Source organism: Lycorma delicatula, chromosome 1, assembly GCF_047948215.1.
Source record: "Lycorma delicatula isolate Av1 chromosome 1, ASM4794821v1, whole genome shotgun sequence".
Classification (NCBI taxonomy): Eukaryota; Metazoa; Arthropoda; class Insecta; order Hemiptera; family Fulgoridae; genus Lycorma; species Lycorma delicatula.
In genome coordinates this window covers 267,188,290-267,215,941 of record NC_134455.1, presented here as the reverse complement: position 1 = coordinate 267,215,941, position 27,652 = coordinate 267,188,290, and the positions used below count along the sequence as shown (strand labels likewise).

General features: G+C 31.6%; 1 long non-coding RNA gene across 1 annotated transcript in view; it reads left to right on the top strand.

Annotated features, from left to right (window-relative positions):
• LOC142318308 (uncharacterized) overlaps window positions 1-27,652 on the top strand; it is a 162,900-nt gene that overhangs the window by 50,489 nt on the left and 84,759 nt on the right. Inside the window, exon 2 of the long non-coding RNA XR_012754871.1 lies at window positions 6,190-6,251. This is a non-coding gene — a long non-coding RNA (uncharacterized LOC142318308). The remainder of the gene's footprint in view (window positions 1-6,189; window positions 6,252-27,652) is intronic.

The window sequence follows — 27,652 nt, the reverse complement described above, 5'->3', positions numbered from 1 at the left end:
ATGATCTTAAAAAGGTGCAAGAGTAAGCATTTTAGCGCCTGTGTTGGCACGAGAAAACGCAATTAGAACAGAGCTCGACTTATGTTTGTTAAAACAAGCTTTTTGTACGTCCTGGAACTCAAGACAGTACACGTCTTCCAGGGTTATCTCCAAGCTTTTTGAGTGTAACGGCCGCCCTTTAAGTCAAAGACTGTGGTCAGTTATCTTCCAAAGATCATGACTCGGGGGTTACTCGCACGTGATCCACGAATTAGGACGTTAAACGGGCTAGGGTTTTGAGTTTGCCCGGTTAACAACTATTTATGACTACTGACTAGAGAAATTGTTATATAAAGAAATACTAGTATAACAAAGAACCAAGAGCACAAAGGAGAAAAAATCTTCATTCATTACCCTACACGTTCAAGAAAATAATCCGTATTTTATTTTTGGTACAATTTTCCAAGAAAATACCTGAATTTGTTTAGAATATTATGTATGTTTTTATTCAAATTTCTTCCACGTAATGTGAATTGATATTACCTTAAAATTTTATTAAGATTTGGGAGTACTGAAAGGCGTTTGGGATTTTTATGTAGTTTTTTGGTCAGAAGGCATTAAAGCCCAAGGTAAAATTAAATAATAACAACACTAGTTTCATTTAAATTGTTTCATAAAAATACAAAAATTGAAATGGTCAATAATTAAGAGCAAACAACTTCTGCTGGAAACCAAGATCATTTATTTCAGATTATTAAGCGTCCGAATTAAGCAAAATACAAATTAAGTAATTTATACGGATATAATTTGTTCTGGTTTTATCGAAGCGATTCATTTTCGTTTTTTAACGTTCTCAGTAAGTGTACTCGACACTAGAGATAAACGTTAATTTTCTTTAAGTACAGTTTTCTGTAATAACAATAACTAATTTTATTAATTTTAATCTTCTGGTAATTAACATTTTGTATTAAAATAAAATTTTATTTTATTAAGTAATTTTAATTGTTTTTTTTTTTAATTAGGCATATTTGTAAATTGTACATTCTTTATCTGCTGATGTAATCGACGTCAGTGTTAATTCATTTCTTAAAGAATATGAGAATGTAATTTGAAAAAATTCCACCTTTTAATTTTTTATTTGTTTACCAGGTTCTCTGAGTAAAATATTTAAGAGAACGAGAAATGGTTGAATGTACGATCATATCATCTTGATATTTGTCTTATGAAAATTTCTACAGTTTTGTAACTTTCTTGTATTTCTTTCATAATATATATCTTGAAACATCTCAGAAAATGTGGATAAATATCTAAAAAATTTATCTGCTTTAGAGATTAGTTATAATAATTTATAATAAAATGAAGAAAAGATATGCAAGACTTAATTGCAAAAGATGCTATTGCAAAGGGATGTAATGGAATATATTTTAGGCTTTAATTTACAATTAATTTAGGTTTTTTCTCCACAAAAAGACTGAGCAGTTTTTCAAAAACTACAAGAGACCTGTTTTTTTTTAAATACTAACACACTATAGGCAGGTTGTTTTTATTGGTGTAAGGTACACCTTTTTTTCTAAAAATATATTTGGAAAATTTTTTAAATTCCAAATATTTTCGAATGCAAGGATGTAAGAGATATGTTATTTAGAAATATATTAAAATTTTTAATTTTTTTCTAATATTAGAAAATTGAAGCCCATATTTCATGATAACTGCAATTAATTTGCATTAAAAGTTATTCGCCTGCATGAGTGAGAAATAGAATAAAAATTAAAACCATAATGCATTCTGTTTTATGCGAAACCGTATCTGAACATGAGATCGTTGGCAAACTAATAATTTAGAATCAATATCAATAATGTGGTAAAATCTTACAACTAAGTAAATAGGCTGGGTCCCCGCTTTATCTACAAATATGAAGTGCTCAAACTTAATTACGCTAGTTAAATATTATCTAGCATATATATGTTAACTACGCTTAATATAATTAGGGATTTATAGTCGTTAGTATAGGTGTTAAATCGATTTCGAATTATAAAGATGATGTAGAATAAATATTAATGAAATTATTATTTTAAATTGACGCTCATTGTAATTTTGTGGCTTTAATATTAATAGATGATTTAAATAACAAATAAACTTTCATAATTTATTTAGAATCAGAAATTGCACTTGAAATTCATCAACGTTCATTCTTTTTCTAAGAAAAAAAAAATCACTGAATTAAGAAAATAACAGCAACTTGCCTAACATGAACCTCATCAAATGTAAAATTGATAAAGGATAAATTTGTCACTATTGCAGTACCCTTGCACTGAAAATAATTTTAATTTTTTTAAAATTTGTCCATTGAGATGATTTTCTACAATACTTTACTACAACTTAGTCTACTTTTATTAGATAATTCTTATCTCAGCCCAACATATTAATATTTAAACGATATATATTTTTTTAACTAATGGATTTCTTCTGAATCTGCATTGATAAGAAGTGAAAATGTTAATTATAGCTAATATATAATGATAATATAAATTAAAAAAGGGTCATTTTAATAATAATTCTCTTTTAAAATAGGTAAAAATCTTCTTTACTTTAAAAAAGTTTTTTTTTACGTTTAAACATAGAGTGAATTTTTACATCCTACGTTTACTTTTTCTGATAAATATTCTTTTTGTATTTCTTTTCTGAACATAAAATGCTAAACCTAACCATCGCAAAAAAATAAAATTATTATGATCGAAAAAGTGAGATGTGTTCTTACTAATATTTAAAACACACACACACACACACACACACACAAACAAACAAACAAAAGTGTATATAATATATATATATATATATATGATCGTGAGTTTGTGTATGTATACGTGTATGTGCTTAATGTTCAATTTGTTCTTCTCTTTGCTTCCCAGACCATTTTCATCTTTTCGTTATGATCCCTCTTCTGTTTCGTCAGTCCACTTCTTGGCTGTCCTTAGTTTGTGAACTTTGACTTTGAAGTTCTTCAAATTCCGATTATTTTACTTAATTTATCTCTGTCTTGTACGATGTCTTCTGTACACTTCATTTCGTACAGGTTCTTTTGCATTTCTTTAACCCAGTTGGTCGTTGCTTTTATCTGTGTAAGGTGGTTGAAGATCCTTTTGATCAATCTGTCGTAGTTCACTCTTTTCAGATATATGTATATATATATATATATATATATATACATATATATACTCGTATATATATTTATGTATATACATACTGTATTACGGAGTTATTCCGGGACTTACATTACCTACTCTACTCGTGTATAAATAACGGGAAATGTTCACATAAACATATTTCTGGGGAGAATTGTTGATGTTATATGCTTTTTGACTTGAAAATATAATAGATCCCAGATTCGTATCTGCTGAAGTTTTTAAAGAATTTGGGTAGAAACCAATAAATTTGGGTAAACATTCTGTTTTAATGATTGACGTAAAATAACGTTGTTAAATGAGTAATAAACACAAAAAAACCTTGTAGAAAATTTAATTCTGAATAAGTGTTTAAGATAAATTAAATGAAACAAAGAAAATTTGGAAAAATTCGAATTTTATTAGAAACAGTACACAAAACCAAAGTGCATTATACATACCAGTTTATAATAAATGAGCCAGTTCATAATTGTTTATAATAAATGTTTCCAGTTTATAATAAATATCAGTTAAAGAATGAGCCCGCCATTTTCAACTCATTTCTTGGCACGCTTCTGTACTGCTTTTGTTGCTTTTTTTTTTTCTTCAGAGCTCTTCTAAAGTAGCACAGCCGCATCTAATATACGAATAATTCCTCACGAGAATCTATTTTTGTTTTGTATACAACATTTCTCACCCATCTCTAGACGAAAAAATCTAAAGGTGTTAGATCTGGCGATCTTGGTGGCCAGGAAGATGGAACTCCTGGACCAATCCCTTTCGCAGGAAAATGATTTGATTGAGCGGAAACGGCACACGAGAAGTGGGGAGGCGCGCCATCGTGCTGGAAGTATACTTTCGCGTGTTCACGGCTCGATCAGGATATTGAGAGATTGACAACTGAAAATGTTTATATAATTACAATTTATTGGTTTAAAACCATAAGTAAAACAAACAAATAAATAATAATACTAATGAGAATAATAATACTAATAGTAAACAATAGTAATAAAACAAATAATAATAATAATAATAATAGTGCCCTCAGGTAGATATTCCCCACGTTCGGAACACAACATCTACGTTCCACGTCCAGGGCGGTAACAGCTGTACTCAAGTACATTACATATAGCTGGCTAACGGGGTTCCGAGTGTTGTTTCTCGGATATGCTTTTTTCGGCCGATTTTCATCTATAGGCCGAATTACAGGACTGGAGTTTGCGGCCACCTGCAGATACGAAATTCTTAACGATTATGGAAATGGATTAATACCGCCTTTAGAGCTGGCGTTGTGGCGGCCACGGTCAAAGTTATTTGCAGGTGTAACGGAGACCTTTCGTCGTCCACATGCCCCCCGCGATGGCAAGCATGTAGTTAAGGTGCCCATGTTCGGAGCATGGGAGACCTGAAAGCTTCGGTGCGTAAGGGCCTGGAGTCAGTGCAGAGACTGCGCATCCGCTCTCTGCCAGGACATATGCCGGTTCCACCGGAGTACCGGAGCGGACCTCCAGGGTTGGTAGCCCTGGAGTGGGGGTGTACATCGGCGGCTAGCCTTACTACAGAAGGGATTAATTGTTCATGGGAACTGAACAACTAAACGTGGCAGAGGGTTCACGTAAACACGCTCGTCTAGAACCGGCTGTTTCACCTGAGGCGAAACGCCGAAAGAGTGCGGAAACTAGGATTGAGATTGAGGCTAGAATGAGCTTGCAGAAAGCTTTTTTCAAGAGCAGCATTCCCAAACCAAAATACTTAGTTGTTACAAAAGAAGACGGTAATTTCTCGAAGGTGAGTCCATTCCTCATCGCTCGAGAAATAACAAAATGTGCTGGAAGCCCTGTTAAGGAAATTAGGAAAACTTTCACAGGACTTCATGTAGAGACTGTAAATGATATACAGTCATCACAGAAGATCCTAGGTCTTAAAAAAATTGGAGAACTAACTGTACGTGTTGATACCCACGGCACGCTCAACACCTCAAGGGGTGTTGTGGTCTGTCGGGATCTTCTTTACTGTACGGAGCAGGAAATTGTAGAAGAATTAGCGCCGCAAGGAGTATTAGAATGTTGGAGGTTGAACATGAGAAGGAATGGCGAAGTCCTACCTTCAGCATCCCATGTTCTTACATTTAACCGGCCTACTTTACTTAGAAAGAAGTTAGTATCACCATCAGGATCGTCATATGTAAGGGTGTAAATGGCCCTTACATTGTATTTAAAAGCACAAACTACACAAAACATTAAGACACAAAAGACAAGTACAAAACACAACACTTACGGGGTGTAAAGGGCCCCAATATTAACATTTCAGATAAGGTTCTCAAAAGACCATGAAATTAAAAATTCAACTTATCAATACCATTTCTTTCTTTCTTCTACAAGTCTCGTTTATAGTTTGTTTAAGCACCCTCAGGGCGACCAGAACCGCCGTTGAGCAGTATATCAGTAGCGCCAGGGTGCCGTGGCAGTTGACTCCTTCTTATAAACAGGCATGCACCGCGCATATCCATAGCCTCGCGCCCTCAATCCACCCTTGAGGGTCCCCCATGCCATCATCGGACACACCCCGACTCACTGTTCTTGAATGCAGACGAGCCAGGGTGGCCTAGGCAAGAGGGCTACCTCCCATCTCTACTTGTGCCACGCTTCGAGACTTCCATATTTAAATGAAACTACCCCTTAGAGATTATTTAACACAGCTTTAAAATTTTTCACTTTTATAGACTTCTAAGAAGTCCACTGGCGTGTAAAAATGCAACTATTCTTTCTTCATTTCCATTATCCACATCAGCAGTAATATCATTTCTAAGACGGAACCTCTTTATGAGGTCGTCATATATGATACACTCTTCTATTAGATGCTTGACTGTCAGTGTTTTATAAGAATACTTAAGAATATGTTTTAATACTTAAGAATGTGTTTTAAGAATACTTAAATTACACCTTAATTAAAATTCTAATTTCCAATACTTTCTCTACATGTATTTTTTTGTAATAGAAATTCAAATGATTAATGGTGTTATATCAATTTTTATTTTGTTTGTTTCCAGACTTTAGATAACTTGAAATACTCCAGTTAGAACATCAGAAGTATCTATTTTTTCTTTATAATGTAAGTATCTCTCTTTTATGACTACATTTACAATTCGTTTTGTTCTATGAAAATTAAAAAATAATTTACCTGAAATGAAAAATCATTGTCGATTCATAATAATAACTTAACAACTTAAATTTTTCTGCAGTTTTATACTATATAAAAAATGTTTATATCTGCTTTATTAACAAATATTTTTTATTAATTTCTGGCATTTTTAAAAACTATGATGTAAATTTTATTGTCTTTTAGAATAATACAAAAAATGTCTGTTATTAAATACTCTTATACGTTTTTCTTTCTTACAGTTTATCTGTGAATTTACACGGAAAACTGGAATCAAAAAAGGATAAAAATTGTTTACTCTATAATGCGTAGCTATTTGAAGACTTAAAATATGGCTTCCTTCTATTCAATGTTATTTAGAATGAAGTGAGCAGAAAATACGTTAAGTGTTCATTCTTTAACAGTGAAAACTGTACCGGTAGCAAAATGTAGAAAAATTATCTTTTACATTTCGTTTTCCTTTGTGAAAGAACCCCATACTTCCCTGCTAACTCACCCCTGCATTTTTCTATTAGATTAAGTTATTATTACAAAATTTATTGCTACATTATAAAAAAAGATCATTTATATATATAACTTAAAATCTATTTACTTAATGACTTTAATAAAAATATATTGTACCAGAAAAAATGTATGGCCTCTTAATAATCAATCAGTTACTCTTTTATTTAAAGATATTTTGTATACAAAAAGATGTTTTAAAACACTTTCATTTATTCAAAGAATATTTCTCTACTATCTTATCTTTATTACTAATTATATAAATAAAACCGAAAATAATTCTTTTGTTAGATTATACGTCTATTATACGTTTTGTTCTATTATACGTTTTGTGACAAGCCACATTAGTTGTAAAGCAGTAAATTAATTTATTTTTAAATGGAATAATTCATGTAATTGAGAAGAAGTATTCAGAAACAAGGCACCATAAATCTGAAAAATCTGACAAAAAATTATTTTTAAAGCTAGCTTTAATAAACCTTTCTGAATTGCATTTTTGTCTAAAAATGTAGATAAACGAAAGGCCTTTTATATATATATATATATATATATATGTATAAAATATTAATTATGTGATTATGTACATGCTATAGAATATTTCAAGATATCAGGTTTTATATTATGCATCCATAAACTCAAATTTCAGCTTCTCTAGGTGAAGATTAAAAAGCAGAAAAACTATTTTCTAATCATAATGAATTACTCCCGCCTAAAAAAAGAAATACCATATATAATATCACTAACATCAAGAAGAAAATAACTGTAAGCATTTAAGCATCTTAAACTTGAGACATAACTTTATAAAAAAATTCTTAGTTTTGGAGTTAAATCTCCTTATAATGATTAAAAACATTTATATGAATTGTTTATTATTTATCAAAACGGGTTTCTGAAGATTAGAAAAAATGCCTAAGACAATGTTACCACATCCTGTGCTTATTTTTAGTGAGTACAACGCTAGTCGGTAGATGTCGGAGGAATTTGCAGTCCACCTACGCGCTTGCATCGGGTACTTCCCGAAAAGCCAACAGAACGTGCAACGGCCCACCACAACAGCCAGCACCCCACCATACGCAAGTGGTTTAAAATCCGGCGTATGTGCAATGCGAGAGCATTTACTCGCGGAAAACCACCAGGAGAAATCCTAGAAGAAGAAGGAAGAAGTTCCCTGGCTGATTCAACGTGGGATTTCTAGGCGGATGCCAGCATCCCCACCGCAGCAGCAGGCCTGCCCAACCCAGTACGAAGACAGGGTACCGCTCAGAGGGAACCGTGTCGGTGGAAGACGACCGACGCCGACCAAACACTGCGAGGCTATCTAATGTAGCCTCTAGCACTGTGAGGACTATCACTACAGTGGATGCTGTATTGAAGACCCAAAATTTGGCCCTTTGAAGCGAACAAAGTAACTTTGTGTCTGAGTCTCTTTTTCTGTTGTGTTTTATCCAGGACCTGGATACTTGTTTGAGTTTCTAGCCCACCCCATCGGCATCAGTGTGGGAATGAGGAACGGTTCTTCCTCGTCTTGTGAAGATAAAGGAGGCTTTTGCGGAGGTTGTAGGTGGTTTTGAGGCTTTGCCCTCTGTCCCAGAAGGCAAAAGTCCAGCCTAAGGTAGTTCAGGCTCCAGCGCAGACCAGACGCTACGCTGATGTGCTGCGAACTAAGCGTGAAGCCAGCAAGGCGACTAAGAAGCCGGAGGTTTTGTTTGTGAATAAGATGGAGGACTTGAAGGCCACAAGCTAAGACCTTAAGCGAGATTTCCACGCTGGCCTTCGTGGCGACCCGAGTCAGCTAAAGATTAGGGATATTAAGGAGACCAGCAAAACTGGTAGTGTTGCGGAAAATAAGTAGATAGTGCATGTCATTAAGGGTCTCCTGCGGTCAAAAACGTGAGGTGAAGGTTGACCCCAAGCGTTTGAGAAGGCCCGTGTCATAGTTTATGACATAGAACGGAGCCTCTCCGATGACGAGGTTCTGTCTCTCATCTGAGAGTAGAACACTGACAACTTGGACAAGGCCTTGTTTAAGGATCAGTGTAGGTTTGTCTTCAAGACTGGTAAGCGTGATGCCCCACGGTATCTCGTAGGGTTTGAGCTAGAGGCTGATCTCCATCAGAAGTTCGTGTCGGAGGGGCGAATCTTCGTTGATTTCGCATCCTGTCGCGTCAAGGAATACCTTGACTTTACTGTGCAGGAAGTCGATAGATAGCGTCTTCATACGGCAGGCCTCTGACACGCATCACGTCATTGTTAAGCTTACCGGGAATGGTTTGGACCTGGTTGTAGTTAGTTCGTACTTTCAGTACAGAGATCCCAATGAACATCACTTTGAAATATGGGATCGAATTTTTAGGTTGGTAGAAGGTCGTCCTATTCTTAAAGGAGTTCATGCGAATGCCAAATCGCTTCTTTGGCACAGTGAGGTCACGGACGATGGCGGAAAATTAATAGAAGGTTTCATAGCGCAGCATTAATTTGATGTTTTTAACGTAGCCGGTGGGTTGACTACCTTCGCCGGTGCAGTTGGTTTGCGGAGAGCTTTCCATGGTACCAACATTAATGTTACCATTGGTAAGGATATTACCGGTAGGATTCTGAATTGGTTGGTAGTCGATGATTGAGAAACGATCATCGGCTAATAGTTTTTGATTGGGTAGGTGGGCTGCGCGATGTCTTTAGGGCGGACGTTTCTGTTCTGCAGGGGCGCTTCCTGCAGAGGCGGGCGGATTGGGCCAAGTTTTCTAACATTTTTGCGGCCAGGCTGCGAGTTTTTACTCGCAGTAAACTTGACGAGGTCCCATTAGATGACCTGGCAGAGAATTTCTCTTCTGCGGTAGATGAAGCCGCTGAACACTCTATCCCTCGGAGTACGGGTCGAGAGAGAGTAGCTGGATGGTGGACTCGGGAATTGACTGCGATGAAGTGTAATGTGGGCCGGCTCAGGAGGCAATGAAGCGGCCAGGTGGGCCGGTGCGGATGATCCTGATCGGCTTGCAGTCTTGATTGCAGATTACAGTTGGAAGTGGACCGAGTATTTTCATAAAATTAGGTTTTCTAAACGAGATTCCTGGCGCTCTTTTGTGCTACAGCAAGGAAATAAGGACCTGTGGAGTGTTTTTTATCGAGGTCTTAGTCGTAAGCAGAAAAAATTCATTCTTCACTCGGCTCTTTCGTCACAGGATGGTGTTGTTATAGATATAGATCGTGTCCTCACTCATCTGATGGACGACCTACTTCCAGATGATACCGAGGTTGGTGAGACCTCGCCTCACGTGGTCGTCGTCGACGTGTCCGAAGGGAAGTTGCAGGTTTTTGCTCTGAAATTGTGTCTTCAGAAATTACTAAAGTGGAGTCCTTCAATTAATTTGTAGCCTAGCTAGGAATAAAGCCCCCGGATATGATGGTATCACGATGGAGCTTCTTCTTCGCACCTAGCCTGTGATTGTTGGTCCTTTGACTAGGGTTTTCAATAGGTTGCTGTTTGCTGGGAACTTCCCAGCGTGTTGGAAATGTGGTGTGCTGAAATTACTCTTCAAGGGTGGTGACAAGGATCCCACTGTAAGTTCCTCTTACCGTCCTCTGACGCTCTTGCCTGTAGTACCACATTAACAGTAAGTTAACTTCTAACCATATGCTGATGGACGACCAGTATGGTTTCCACCCTGATAAGGGCACAGAGGACGCGCTTGTAAGGGTCATGGATTTGGCTTCAACCAGCGAATTAGTATGTATTCGGTGTCTTTTTGGATATATCCGGGGCTTTCAATAACTTGCGGTGGCCCTCCGCCTTGTTTCAACTGCAGCACGCTAAACGAGATTAGAACTCTCTCGAGCTACTTTAGCGACAGGACTCTCGTTCTTCGTGACGGCAGTTTGGAAGTAGGAAAGACCCTGTCTAAAGGTTGACAACAGGACAGTGTTCTAGGTCTACTCGTTTGGGTCGTTGAGTTCGATTCTCTCATGCGATTGCGGATGCCCAGTGGCTCTGTCCCATCGTGGCTTATGCCGACGATGCGCTGCTGCTGGTCGAGGGAACTTGCGTGCCGAGATAAAGCTCAGAGCGATGCAGGCATGTAAGGTAATAAGGTTGTGGAATCTTCAGTATAAGATGGCTTTCAGTGCGGAGAAAACCACTATGATGTTCTTGAAAGGTCGTCCAGCTGCAACCCGTCATCCGGGGTTTGTGATGGACGGGGTTGCGATTAGGTATGTTACCGTTCAGAAGTATCTGGGTGTTATTCTTGATGAGAAACTTCTCTTCAAGGAGCACCTCCAGTTTGTAGCGAAGAAGGCCATTGATGGTTTCTTCGATGTCCATAGAGTCATTCAGCCCGATTGGGCGTTGAAGTACCGTACCATGTGTATTCTTTACAAAGGTGTCTGTGAGGCTATTATATTGTACGCTGCGCCCGTATGAGCTCATCATTTACAATTCCAATTTTATAGGGACATTCTTTCGTGAGCCCAGCGTCTTCTATTGTTAGCTGTCGGTGGCTACAGAACTGTCTCGTTAGAGGCAGTCACTGTTATCGCTGGCATAAAACTCCTTGAGATCTCGGCTACGGAACGTAGCCTGCGGTATATTTCTAAGAAGGAACGCCTTCTAACGTCAGGGCGTATGCGAGAAATTGAAGAACAAGGTTTTGAATCTTGTGAAGCTAGGTGGAACGACTCTCTACTGGTCGATACACGCATGGTATTTTTCCAAATGTTAAAGTGTTGCGAGCGATTGGGTTTCCCCCAATCGGCATATTACTCAATTTCTTTCGGGACATGGTGCTTTCAGGGATAGTTTGGCTAAGTTTTGGTTGGTTGACTCCGGCTAAGTTTGTCCGGACTGTAGGGTCGATGACACGGCGGACCATGTCCTGTATGTCTGTCCCCGGTATGAAGCTGAGCGTACCAGAGTTGTTAGGGAACTCGAGATAGTTAACTCCTTCTTTGATCTGCAGGTTAACTGGAGGACTCGCAGAGACTGGGTAATTGTGGCTAGCTTCCTTCGCTTCCTCACCCTGCTCAGCAAGACCGAAGGGGTCTAGTAGAGTAGGAACCTGGGTGGCTAGGGTCCGCCTGGACAGTTGATTGACCAAATTGATGATAATTGTGGCAAATGTCACGCGGGACTCTGCGATGGAACTGAGTGGGAGTAGGAGGTCTGTCCGCCTCTTCCTAGTGGACCAGAATGGAGTCCATAATTTAACGTAAGTCTGGGGTTCATTTAATGTTAAGCTGAGTTTACTAAGGGCACTAGGACTAAATTTCGTTGTTGCGATCAACGTGTTTGGTGGTATGATGTGTTTATTTTGCCTTGAATTACGAGACATTCACGAAATTGGCTCATAAAATGTAGAACTAGGCGCTGGGTTCGCGCTTCCGCGAGCTTGGTTAGCTAGTTCAGAGGGATACGATATAGGACATTCAAGATATCCGGACGAGGCCTACAGCGAAGGCAATAACCTGAGTTATTAAATCACTGATGCAAATGTCTACCGAGGCATTTACATCGATGGAATCCCAACGTGTACAGGCTTATTATTATGAGATATAAAAAGTCAGAGGGCGATAGACGACTCCCATTAAAGTCCAAAAGGGCAAGTAATGGGGGGGGGGGTTTCGACTGGAACGTCACTTGGCGGGTGGAGGTGCTAATGTTTCCAAACTCCTCTACGGGGTTGGAATATATTGGAGACCCAACTACCGCTGAGGAGAGGGTTTCAATTGAATCAGATTTCAATGGACGAAGCGCAACTCCTCGACTTCAAATGTTGAGCCAAGCCGACTTCGCGGAGACCAGCGACCGGGACTCACTCCTTCAAACAGCTCAACCTTCTCAAGGCTTCCACATTAAGTACAACAAATGGTTCTTTTCAGGATCACCACTACAAAATCCCAAACATCCCTTTTCAGGGCTACCACAAGGTTCTAAGGTGCCAAGTGCCGTTGAAGCAATTTGACTAAAATAAGTCTGGATAAACGACTGCAAAATCTGTTTATAAATTGTGAAACGGTTAACTCATGGGTTTAAGTAGAATTTGACTTATTGAACGATACTATTAGGTTAACCTAGAACGATTAATATCTGTATTTTTTATCTCTCACATCCACGTTTTACTGTTACGATTTACTTTTGTCAATTTAACAATACATTCTGATTTGGTGAACGCAGGGTATAATAGGTATCTTTTAATACGTTATATTTTTTCAGTTTGGAATTTATTTCAATTGTTTTCAATCCACGTTTCTTCTTTGGTGCAATGATCCCATCTATTTTTATTTTTCTAGACACCAGTTTAACAATTATATATATCGATTTTTTAGTGTTCGGCATTCTATACATAACTGATATGTCATTATATTTGAAATCCCCCTGAATCACCAGTACAATAAAATCCAATATATTACATAGATTTTCCCCATTAGTTTGCGGAGTACCAGTATTACTATGTTCTCCATTCCAATTTGCTATCAAATATACCAAATTTTATTCGTAAAAGTAGTATGAAGTGTATATAAATAAAGATAATGACAAATTAAGAAAAAATCTAAGTGTTTTATTTTTCGTTACTTTTATATAATATGTGAAATCTTAACTAAAATTATGAGTATAATTGTATGTAGAATATTTTAGTTTATATTCTTTGTGTAGGACTATATTATAATACAAACCACTGCAGTTATTAATGAAATAACTAAGTTGCGCATTTTACAAAACACTAAGGAAACAACTGCTGTTTTAAGGAAAACTGCCAATGTTTGAAAGAGAAACCAACATTATGGCAGTAAGCCAAATTTTGTGTTTAGTTTTTGTCAGAATACGTTATTGTTATAGTAAAACTATAACAATAACAAAAGGCATAAAAAATACTATTTTTTCTGTAATGCTTTGCAATTCAGTTACCGCAGAAATAATAGAATTTAAAAGTAAATTCAAAAACAACGACTTTTGTTAAAATAAAAATTAAATTTGAATAAGCAATCGCACAAAACATTCTCCTCCATTAGTAGAAATGTAATTAAACTAACAGTAGATTAATTTGAATAAAACAGTTGTATGATAACATTTCTATGATAATGTAAATTACCTGCACACGTTACAATTTTTGTATTTTCAAGGAATATACCTAATGATACTATGTAAAATAGGCTAATACTGTAGGATATTGGTAAATTTTTCGTTCTATAATAATGACTGGATCGGCGACTGCAGTGTAAAATGTAACAGATATCGGAATTAGAAGGATTGTGGATCAGATAATTTTATCTATTGAAAAAATAAGCAGATTTATTATGCATAAAACAAAAAAGAATATGTCTATGCAGCTTTTATAATATATTGTTTATAGAAGTATGAAATGCTCCATTTCATCGTGGCTAACTAAAATAATTATCACTTTTTATAAAATATTCCATCGAAATTAGTAACATTTAAACCCTCACTCATCAGGAAGTTTCAGCCTTCAATTATTGCAGTTAATCCTCTAGGAAGATTGAAAAGAAGAAAAATTTAATGGAATAAATATCACGAAAATAATAAATAAATTAGGTGTTTTAAAAATTAACTGCATTTAAAAAAAAAAAATTGTATGTAAATTTTATTGCCTATAAAAGATTCCCTAATGTTATATGTTTTCTGTATATATTTTATTCCATTTAATTATTATGTAATACACCTAGAATACAAAACGAAAAAAATATTTGTATTATATTCGTATTTAAAATCTTGATCTATTATTTCAAGAATTTTGAGTGAATTCTAATCTAATTTTCTAGTAGGTTTTGTAGTTCACCGAGTCAGTCATTCAAATGCAATTCCCAGCCGTTCATTTTAATTTATTTTCTAGACTGACACAAAACCAGTGATTAGCTTTTAAAACTTGGTCTGAAAATTGAATACCTCTATAGTGATCAATAAGGATTTTATCAGAGTCAAGTTCAATTCGAGTAATAATATAAATCGTTTTTTTTTTTTTAATAACATTTTACAATTTTAAAATGCTTATTTATCTGTTACTACTTGAAAAATGTTTATTTTTGACAGAATTGATTGGATGCTACCTATAAACAATTTCAATCTTAAAAAATTTTAATAAATAAAAATTATCAAACAAATTTAACATTTTATTTCCAAAAAAATGGGCCAATTTTATTACACTAAAACAAACTGATCATTAAATATCTGACATTCTTAATATCTGACATTCCTTATTAAAGTCTTAAGATCATCATATATTTAAATTTACAGCAATTTTTTCAATTTGACTGTTAAATTTTATATCAATTTATGATTAAAAAAATATTATGTTTTCAATAAAAAATTACTATTTTTTAAGTGAATAAATTTTCTTTTCTTGTTTTTATTTGTACTTAAAATATATTTAGTCTTCCTACAAACTTTTTATGTTGACTATGATAAGTTTCGTCCGTAACACATTTGCATTTAATCTGACAGATGAAAATGCATGATTCATTCACATGTTGAATGAACTAAATTCAACAAAGCATGTTTGCAAAAGTAAATAAATAAATTAGCGTAATATCATTATTTTTAATATATTGAATAATATTATTTTCAGAACATACGTATTGTTTCCGTTGTAGGCTAAAAAAAAAAGTAGTTTACTGCTTATAATAAACAAATTACTTAATCTATATTAAATACTTTTAAATTACTAGCTTGAAAGGCTCATTACTAAGCTTCTTATTTTAACTAATCTTTACATCGAATCATAAATTATTTCCTTTTGTGTAAAATTTCATTTTATTCCTAAATATCAGTGTGCCGCATCACTTTTAATTTAACGTAAAATTTCAAAATCTTTATTATTAATTTTATGTCAATAATTATTAAAATTTTATTATAATAATATTTATTAGGGCTTTCTGTAATGCACAAATTTAAAAAAAATGAAACAAAAATCCTTATCTTTTACCAAAAAGAAGGATTTACAATAGTGTATAAGGAAGTATTTATATTTTACCTTAATTCATTGAGTGCTTTAATTTCAAGCGATCCGTTAAACTGAATCCAGATAAAAGTGACTTTCAAACATAAATATAAAAATATCAATATAAATTGGAAATAAATAGGTTTTCCTTGCGTGGTGGTTTCAAATCACTTAGCAAATTGCCTCATCTGATTCCTTTTCTCACAAACAGAATTAATGAAACTAAACAACAGTAATAGCAAACAAACGACCATTCAATACCGTACGTATAATAAGAGTTGATTAAGTTACTCATAGAGTGTGTATATATATATATATAATATGTCTTTTGTATACTGAAATACAAAACTAAATTAAGTAGTGTTTGTTATTGTACTTGCTTGTACCTATTCAATTGATTTTAAATATCTATCTATCCTATATAATTATTTTATTTTCTACTTTTAATTCCCTTCTATTAATGCGCTCGATGTTAAGTATGGCTGTTGGCTAGTGCTCGGTGGCATTCGGACCTCAATAATGAATTAATAATTACAAAATTTGTAGCTAAGAAATTAAATAGATTTGTCAAATGTTTTTTCTGAGTAAAGTTTCCAGATGCGATAGGCCAAAAAGGCCCTCGATCATTTGATTTATAGTATAATTAACCTAAGAAATTGATTATTATCAATTGTGTTCTGATATCATTTTTTATAGAATTTATATTTTTATAAAGTATTTCTTTAAATCTTCACTGATTGAATGTATATATTATGTGGTGGAAACATATGAATTTTTGGTTATAAATATTCTATTATACATATATATATATGTATCATTTGGTTACAAAAGAGTGCTTTCTACTAATGAAGTATAATACTTTGGTGACGGTGACTAGGCTTTTTATAAGATCAGATTGTAGTAATAGATTAATGGCAGCTATTTGAGTGAAGACTGTACTCATATATGGTCATTAATAATATGTAGTACCGTAATTATTTTGTCGCAATTTAATAATCAGAAATACAGTAGAACTCACGCTAATCTTTTATTTATCAAAAAACAACCATAATAAATGTCATTCACTACATGCGTTTAGACAAAAAACTGGGTCGTTTCATGGCTATATTTCTTGAATAGATAACAAAAACTGTTACAGTGCGGTACTGAAATTATTTTTACAGACATCAAATTAAAAATGTTGCTACTATGACCTCATTAAGCACGCTTCAACATACTAAAGTTACTTATTTACTTGAAAATAAATTTAGTGATTGTAAAAGAGCAGCAGCTACTAACAAAATTAAAATAAACGAAAGATATTTTTAAGCTAAAAGATTTTTTCAAACTTTTTGCAATATCATTCAGCAATATCAAATGATGCACTTTCTAAGATTATAAATCTGATCATCGTGCATTAATAAACTGATGCCTTTATTACTCGTAAATTAATATACTACCCGTAGTTGCTATTTCATATTTCAACTTTAACTTAGGTTTACTACATTTAGACATTCCTAGAGTGTGTATATATATATATATATATATATATATATATACACTCTATGTTGTGTGCCATGACCACTAATTCATTTTTTTAACTAATATACTCTTTTGGTCGAGAAAATCTCAAACATAAATCAAACTACAATTTCTTATAACTTAGTGTCTATCAATTTAAATCAGTAAATAAGAATCTTTTATTATTCCACTACTTATATTAACATAACTAGCAAAAATTGAATAATTTCATTGTTCTTACGTATCAAAGTAATTGACAAAGAGGTGCTCTTGATTTCTAGATTATATTATTTGTTCTTTTGCAGAGGTCTTCTTATAAGTTTTTTTTTGCTTTTGCACCTTCCCTATTGATAAAAGCGTACACAAAACTACCTGTTCTCCAAAATTGTTTACGTTACAACAATATAATATCCTTTCTTTTGATCACATCACTTGTGAAATCATAGTTTGTTTAACTTAATTCTTTGTTCTACTTGGCAGTTTATTTGTGAAAATCGTCTCAATAATAACTTTCAGCTTTAATTTTTATTTTTAGCCTAAACTCCATTACGACCTACCCTCAGATTAAGGCTTACTTTACTTTATCACTTCTATTTACCGATCGATTAGTCGATTAGTAATTTAATGCTCTTAATTTAATTCATCTTCTAAATTTAATTATTCTTTTTCGTCATCACCGATACCACTTCCTCTTTAATGTTAGATACGTAAACGTAATCCTCAGTTCGTTATTTAAACTTCCTACAGACCTATATATTATTCTTTAAACAACGTGAGTGTTCTTCTGTCAGTTTTCCTTCACAAGCCAAAGATGGAGGAATAAAATCCTCCCTTTAGCGTCAGAACTTTTAGTTTTTTTTTCTAATTCTTGAGGCTTCCTGAGCCCCTCCATGAGTTAGTTATTAATGGAACATGATTTATTATAAACATGCTAGTTTACAATAAATGACTGCTCTTCGGTTAAGTTTAAAATCCTTAATCTCATCTTGTCACTCCCTCACTTGTAATTTTCGGAGTGCTAATTTTCACACTAAAGAAATCTTTGCTGATTCAAATGAACTTTCTTGCATTAAAGCTACACGAACAGTTACGTTGCAAAGGTTTAAAATAGCTGATTTCATTTCACTATCTTATACTCCTTCCGCTCGAGTGATACGATTTTGAGTGAAATTGAATTTCCGTTCGAGTGATACGATTATATTTTCTTATGGTTATTATAACAATACCTGAAAATAAACGGTATTCAACATAATGCAATGGTTCCTTCCGTTATCCGGTATTTTTTCGCCTACCCATCTCACATGTCTGAGGCTATAACAGTAATATTAAAAAATAATCAATTTTACTCAATATCTTTTAATTATTTTTCTACAAAACCTTATCCCATTAGGAATGTAAGAATTAAAAAGAAAAACCTTATCTTGGCTAATTTTATTATTTTTTATGTTTTTTTTTTTAATTAAGGCCATATTATAGTAATGAATACGTTAAATAGCTTCAGTTTTCTCTAGAAATGCCGATGTAGAACGGTTCTAAATATAAAAAAAAAGTCTTAATTTCACTGAAAGTCAATTATTTAATTCCTTAATTTCATTTATGATTTTTAACCGATACATATGAATTGAGTTGTAATTCAACTCATATCTGAATTTTGGTGGTACTGTTGTAAAAGGTTATTAAATTTATAATTTATAGAAAATCTCAATTCCTTCTACCAGCAGAATACATCCAATTATATCATCTACATAGTTAAAATAATGTCATAAGAAGTTACGGAAAGCAAAAATCTATAACTGAACACAAAAATATCTTAGAAAAAAAATGTATTCATTTATTCATGGGAAAAAATATACATACAAAAGATTCTATGTGATGTAAAAATACAAAAAAATATTTGAATATATTTATTACATCACATGTCGTCATATATTCATCATTATATCGTCATATAAATTCACTCGCTCGTTTGCGTGAGAATTTATATAATAAAATAAATATATTCTGATAAAAGAATATTTAATAACCGAAAAAAGGAGAGTTTTAGGTGTAATTTTTTCAAATCGTACTTTACTACCTATATAGTTATAATATTATTTATGTTTCCTAATTCTGCACTAATAGAAATAAACGGAAAAAAAAACATATTTTTAATAAGAGATAGAAAATTTGATATTTACGTCAGTAAAAATGATCTTTGCTTTCAGTGAATAATAGACTTCTTACTGTACTATAGCGCTTTAAAAAACGTTTAAGTAAGATTCAACTATAAAGTAAATACTGAGTAGAAAGAACCAGAAGTAGATACTTGAAGATGAGAAACGTGATTTTAGATTCACGTTTCTCATTTTAAAGCTAAGGATGAAGGCTAATGCTAAGGATAAAGGACAGTTAAATTACTATGTTAAACATTAAAAGAAGTCGGGCTTTGCTTGTAACTTTGATTCTGCTGCTTGTGTTATTTTTAATTTAAATAAAATGAACACTATTTAAGGTTAACATCTAATAAATTAACCTATTTTGATAAAGTTTACAAATTTACTAATAGATAACTTCTAAGAAGGTATTTAAAGCAATAACTTCTTTTATTAAGTTTAAATATTATTCTTTTATGTATCCATTAAGTTAGCATTTTATCACGGTGCTTTTATTTTTCAATATACACACATTTTCATACAAAAAAAAAATTCTATAAAAAGTAAATTCATGAATTCGGAAATAGTTTGCTTATTTTATGAATGTAGCTATTTTCACTGTTAAAAGAAATCAAGTAATCTTAAAAGACTGTATTGTAAATAATTTATTATATTTTTACGATATATGTATCAATAAACAATTCTGTAAAAAAAGTTGTGGAGGTATTTATTTCATGTTTGTTTTATCTGAATGCTATTCTGTGTAACTTTAGGTTATATAACTGGTTTGTCATATTAAAAATACTAGTTATTACACTTAAACTTGTTTTTTATATTATAAACAAATACAATATACAAATCCGATTACAATAAAAAAAAAAAAAGTGACCGATGTCAAAACCGTCGACGTTAACGTTAGCGAATTCATATTTTCTTAATCTTATTTAAATAAGTTCAACTATTAAAAGTAAAAAAAAACTCGTAAAAATGTACAGAAATTTTAAGTACAATTTTTTGTTTTGGATATAACAAAATTAGTACGCAGAAAACTGCAAAAATTTGGAAACTTATAATAGATTTCAGGAAAATAATATTTTATATTAAATACCGTCATGCTTCAAAAACAATATCAGACGTTTCACAGCTATTTAAAAATTCTTATTTGAAAACTTTTAGCATTTAAATTCCTGTATTGTAATTTTTGCCAGTTTAGACATCACTAAAACGTCATATTGTTGAAAAATGAACAACATTGTGGCTAAACTAAAATTCGTAATTATAAATTACGATAAAACATATAGCAAATTAAAAAAAAGTTGTTACTTAAAAACCATTAATAAAACAAAAAAACAGAAGTAAAATTAGCTGAAACATTTTCATTCTTAAGTATTTGTTAAATAAATATTATTGAAATAAGAAATATTCGGTTGTTTAACTTGTTTTTGGTAAACAAACGTTTGTTTTTTTAAAAAATCCTTAGCCATATTTATATATTTATCTTGTTAAACATAAAAACCATATTGTCAGACATAAATCTTTTTAGAGAAAAATTCTCTGATATTCAAATTTAATAAAATAGGTCACGTAAATATAAAATGAGAAATTTTTGAAAGATTTTTTTAAGATTCAATATCTTATTCATTTTGTGCCTCGGTACAAATATATAAATAAGATTACTTTTTACGAATAGAATTCAGATACCAAAGATAAAACTGACACTTCGTAATAAAACTGACAAATCGTAATTCAAATTCTTGATAACAGCGATATTCCCTATATCTTTGATAGCAGGCTATAAATAAAAGAAATAATGTTTGAGCAAATTTCAGAATATAAAAGACATAAATCGACTTTCGTAATTAATTCCACAGTAGTACTATTTTCACCTCATTAATACGTACAAATACATTATATTCGTACAATATTTCCTAGATAGGATTTTATCGTTGGAACGATAGATATTTAACTTTGTAAGATGGACTATTTAAATAAAAGTACAACCTAGATGAATAAATAAACACAATTAGGTTTTATATCAGAAAAATAAATTTTCGTTTAACAATAACTTTTATTTTGCCCTTAACAATCATTTTCTTTTACAAACTAAATAATTTGATTGTATAATATTGCTAATTCATAACTAACACAGTTTACAGACTGAATTTATTTATTGAATTCAGATACGTTTCAAATTCTTCCGTAAGACGCTGACATGATTTAACGATATTAATTTTTTACTGTTTTAATAAAGTGGTATTGATAATTAGCATTAATCAAAGGTTTCAACTCGATTGAAAACAGCAGCATAGTTTTTTAAAACTAATACCATATTAGAGTACTAAATTGAAGAATTTCTATCACGATGAAAAAATAAAGTATTATGTTTTTTAATAAAATAAAAACTACTAATAAATAAAAAAGTTAAAGCGATTGTGAATCTTTAAATTCGAATAAACTTCACAAATAGAAAACTATCAAATCGGATCGTTAACAAAAGAATTAACAAAAATTTTAACAACAAATAGATGGTAATTTCAATTATTAAACAGACTGATATTAAGAAAATAATAATAAATAATGAAAAAATAACAATAAATTTTAATTAACAAATAAATAATACTTACGAAATATTATAAAACGGGTATTTCCAACGCTGATTGTAGCAGTAGAAATAAAAGAAAATCATCCATATACGAACAGCTGTTCTCATTTTAGGTAATACTAATCGAAAGCGTAAAGTTATCGTAAAAATATATTACTGGTTAAACTTTTATATTACTTTAAGCTTTCAATTAGGATTACCAACAAATTTGGTGCGATTGGTTTTGTTCTAACCAGTAGAGAAATACTCATTTTATAGTGTTTTGAAAGTAGGAGTATCTTTTATTTCTTAATTAATATTTGTTATTTTTTTCTTTATATATTATTTATTGAGTACTTACTATGAGGATAGTTGAAAACGATATAGCTTCCCTTTTTACATTTTAAGTAAACTTTATATAACCGATTTTGAGAGATTTCTTGTTTTCCAATCTATTTCAGTTACCGTTAAGTATAGCTCTTTCTTTCTATTAAAGTGTGAAGCTTTTAAACGGTGCAACAGTTCTTCCTCGCTCAGCTGCTCATTTAATAACGGGTATATTGGAAGTTGAAAAATATTGTTATAAAAAGCAACAGGTACCTAATTGATGGAATGTGTTTCCATCAGCGTATAAAAAGTTAACTTGACGATGTGGGAAAAACGAATTAATTATTTGTGTCGTATACGAAACCAAGTTTAAAAATACAATTTAGCAATTCTGATAGAATTGTTAGAAAAATGCTATACAATAAGTTAAACTATTCCATTACATCAATTTTATTTCTTATTATTATTATTTTATTAGCAATAAAATAGTTAAACATTTAAAAATCGATAAAATAATAAAATTTATTGTTTTCACTCATTTATTGTATTCTCTAAACAAAAATATTTAATTTTAACGATCGACCAGAAATACTATTTTTATTATTGCGTACAGTTCTTAATTTTTAGGCATATTCACAAGTTGATGAACCAGATAATTAACTAATACAATTAAAGGCAACTTATTTCCTAATTTATTCTCTTAAACCTTTTATTCTCACATCAGTCTCATCCATTCTTTGATTAAAACGGTAACTTTTTGGTTTAATTTTTTGATTAGACCAAAAAGTTGATTTTAACAAAACTTCAATTTCATTTCAATTTTTAACTACACTCTTATCCCCGATTACAGCTTATATCTTTTGACATATTAATAGTAGTAAAAACTTTTGGGGAAGTTTTCAAAAACAGCTGAATTTGCAGATAGATTAGCGTTTCTGAAAGGTTATACTAATAAATAGCATCAAAATTAAAACCTTACCGGGTTAAGACTCAGTTTTATATTTCAGTAAAAAAAGTAAGGAAAAGTACACGCAAAATTTACTTAAGACGTTAGCATCTGTAATGACGTAAATAAACTTTTTTTCTAATCTATTCGTGAGAGTGTTAGATTATATACCTTTTTTTATTACATTTAGTAATGGAGTCATTTGTAAAATAGACATCATATGTTAGAAAAACAGGAATTATAGTTTATTTTCAGATCTTTTAGAAGCTATTATACAGATGGAGAAGACCTTCAAGAAAACTTTATCCTGTATTTTGAGATGATAATCGATAAATTTAAATTCAACTACTAATGTAATTTTTTGTAACTTGACGTTCACCTAAATAAATACTATTTTATTTTTGACAGAAAATATTGTGTAATGTTGTCGCTTAATTGGTTTTCTCTATTAATATATTTCTTCTAATCTTTCCTCTACAGAAATTTATTTACGATAAATTTCCTTTTTTGTTGATATATACAAAAAAACTAAAATAAAATTACAAGATACAAAAAAAAAAATTTACTCTATTTTATGTCATAAGGCACTGTAAATACAGCATTTTTGTTTTAATTTTTTTATAAGAAAAGATTGCAGCTTTTTTAAAATTTGCTTGTAAATATCTGATACGTTGTATAGTATCATTTCTCCGCTAAAAATATTAAAATCATAATTTCCTAATCATTTTTAAAGACCAAGGTGAAGATAAAGATTACGTTTGTAAACAACATGAAAAGCATTTTAAGGCAGACCGAAAATTTTAGAAACATTACTGCTTACTGAGGTTATATTAAAACACAATAATTTTCAGTTTCTTTTAGATGATTACTTCTCTAAATACGCTCGAAGCTTGAGCGTTGGAAAATGTAGTGGAAATTTATTATGAAAATATTTAAAGTTTACAGTTAAATTTAGTAGTACTAAATTCAAATTACTTACGAAAATTTATTTATTATATTATTTCAACCGGAGATCAAAAAAGTATGATGTGGGACCCACATGACTTCCTTGTATGCTTATTAAATTACATACACACATTTTTAGGTAAATTTCATAATAAAGCTACATATTGTATTGGGTACCATGATTCGACTTCCAGAAAATTTCGACACATCTTCGTGTTTCACATTCCCAGACCGTCTGCTCAAAAATGTATATATACATAATTATATATTACATACATTTCACTTTCTTGTGAACACAATAACTGCAGTAATTTTGCGCTAATCACTTTCAAATTGATAAATAAGATATAACGACCCAAAATCTCGATCAAGTTCGTTAATGGGCAAAATAATACCATGGCGGTAGAAATGAGCGAGCTTTATCGAGAAAAAAAGTCGCTATAACTTTATTATTAAGTAAAATAACGAACTCGTTTAAAGTTCCTACTATTCTTTGGATAAGGGCCTAAAACTTATCTAAGAAGTCTTTTGATATCACCGGCATTGGCTCAGCGGCAGGAAAAATGGGCTTTTGAAAACAAAATAAATCATACCGCCCTTAATAAGCACAGCATCGAATCGGCTTAAAGTGATCGTTAGTCCGCTAAACATTCCATAAAACTTTTGTCTGAAACAATTTTTGATATGATCAACCCTTACGGTAAGGGATGACCAAAATGTTGCTGTAATTGTAAGATGGGGCTTGTCGTATGCGAAAAAACATGTGAAACTTTATTTCGGATGCAATCATTGTCGTATTGAGTAAATTTGAAGTTTTTAGTTTTGAACTTTAAAGTGGAAATCTTTTTTATCCCCTATGTAACACCAGTGAACTCTACCTCCACCTTCCGGCGTACCGAAAGGGATTTTTTAAAAATGGAAAGTACATAATTTTTTTTTTCATTAATAAATTCTGATATTTTTTCATATTTTATTTTTTTTTTTTTATTGTTATTATTGAACTATTATTTATTTTAATTATTTTTCTTGCGACCAGAAGTTAATAATTATTAATGAATCAATATATTTAAAGTAAAAAAAAAGTTAAAAAAGGAGATGAAATCGGATTCGAACCGATGTGCATTCTCCTTTTAAGATCCAAATATTTCATTAATTAAAACTTCATTTTGCTATAACTCTGGAACCAATGAAAATAATTACTCTTACGTACGTAAGACGTCTCGGCGAAACTATTCAAAATGGATTCAGGGATGGGTCAAAATGGATATTTCCGTTGAAATCTGAAAATCGAAATTTTTCGCGATCACAATATTTCCTTTATTTCGTACAAGAAAGTAAAAAGGACTACTATCCTTCTGTTATAAAATGTAATTTCTCTAAAAGAAAATAAAAAAACCGTTCTTTTTTTACACATAAATAATTTTTGAAAAAATTGTTATAAATAAGTTAGCTCTCGGATTTTATATTATTTCTAGATGACTGTCTTACCATTGAATTCCGCATAAATTATATTAATTGTTGAGGTATATTTTCATAAATTGTAAAACTATTAATTTTAAATCAGAATAATGAAAGCGTTTTGTGAAACTTATTTTTTGTTTGATCATTTGAATTTACATAACGTTTATATCTATGACATATAAAAGCAGTCATAGATGAAATATCGGATGTTTTTGAAAATTAGAATGTTGGAAAGAATAGAACTGAAATTATTTTCAATCTAAATGTAAATGAATGTTGTATGCACTGAAAAAAAATCTACATGCAAATGATACTCAGTAAAAGGATTTTACATCTTTTAACTCGTTTGGTTCAAAATATTATCTCTCATAATATAAAATTCGATATTTCCTCATAAGTTATAACACAGTGCAAAAATGTTTTTTTTTTTTATTATTATTTTAGTAAAACAAAGGTTTTATATATGTTAAAAAAATTTTGGCAACAGTATTATACTTATTGTTATTATTATTACTTTTTTACACTACATCAATTTAACATTATTTAATATCTTATCTTAATCCTTTTTCTCTCAATTCTAGTATTTTAACGCTAGAAAACTCATCAAAGTAAAAGTAGCCTTCTTCATCGATAAACGGGACGAGGCAGAATAAAGCTATACTAGAAAGAATAAAGTTTACAGAATAAAGGAGACTAGTTTATATCTAAACTGAAAATAAGTTAGTATACATTTACATACTGTTTAGTTTAGTTATACTTTGATATTTACCTTAAAAGTATTTTATCTATGCCCTAAATTAGGCTTAATATTTTTTTTTCGATTCGTATGATATTATGGAATTTTCCAGATATTTAGAGTGATTTACTTTATTCCAGAACTGCAATATATATGGCAGTAGGAAACTGCAAGTATGTTGTTCGTGTAGGGAATATAACTTGTTGCCACTAAGTAGATTGTGTAAATAATAAAACTCAAAAATTATTTTACACTACGGATAAACAATACCGGTAAAGACATTATTTTTATATAATGTTTCCTTATGAATCAAAAAGGGTTGTAGGTTATTCTTTTAAGGATTTCTTGAATAAAATGCAGTGTAAAGCGATTTTTTTTCTTGATGCATCAGGTTGAGACGATTTCACCATTAAATAATGGTGAAATCGTCTTGCAAATTAGCTGTTTAACAGCGAAGTCGAAGCTTCTGAAGTTCAATTCCTAGTAAAGGTAAATTAATTTTATACGGATAAGAATACTAGATGGGGGTTACCTGTGAATTTTGATCGATGGGTTCAATTAACACATCACAGGAATGATCGGTCTAATTTTTTACCAAAACTACATCTTACTTTCACGTCAAACATATTATTCTCATTTCATTGGGCCATGGAGTTAATTATTCTTCCAAAGTTGAACCTATATAACGTTTACATTAGGAACAGAAAAATTAATCGGATTTTATTTTTAAAAATAAACTGGTAAATGAAAAATAAACATTAGTACCAATTATAGCAACTAAAACATATTCAAATTTAAAGATAACTTACAACTCTATTTTTCTGTCTAGCCTCCGGAACCACCGTAAAGTATTACGTCAGAGGATGATATTTATACATATCAAGAATGAAGTGTAGTCTTGTACAGTCTCAGGTTGTGGAAAAGTGTGGTTAATTGAAACACAATCACCCAAGAACACCGCTATAAACGATCTAGTTATAAAATCTGTATAAAAGTAACTGTCTTTACTAGGATTTGAACCTTAGAACTCTCGACGTCGAAATCAGCTGATTTGCGATTACGAGTTTAACTACTAGACAAACCCGGTGTTAACTAACTCAGTGATAGTCAAAATTTTATCTTTTTACCGATATGTTTCAATTTAATTACTCGTAATAAAGGCAAAGAATTGAGATGATGATTTTTTATTGTCTATAATTCTTCTCTAAATTGATGAGATATATTATTTCATTCCTGAAATTTTTTCTCAAAAAAATTAAAAAAGATATAAAAGAAAATT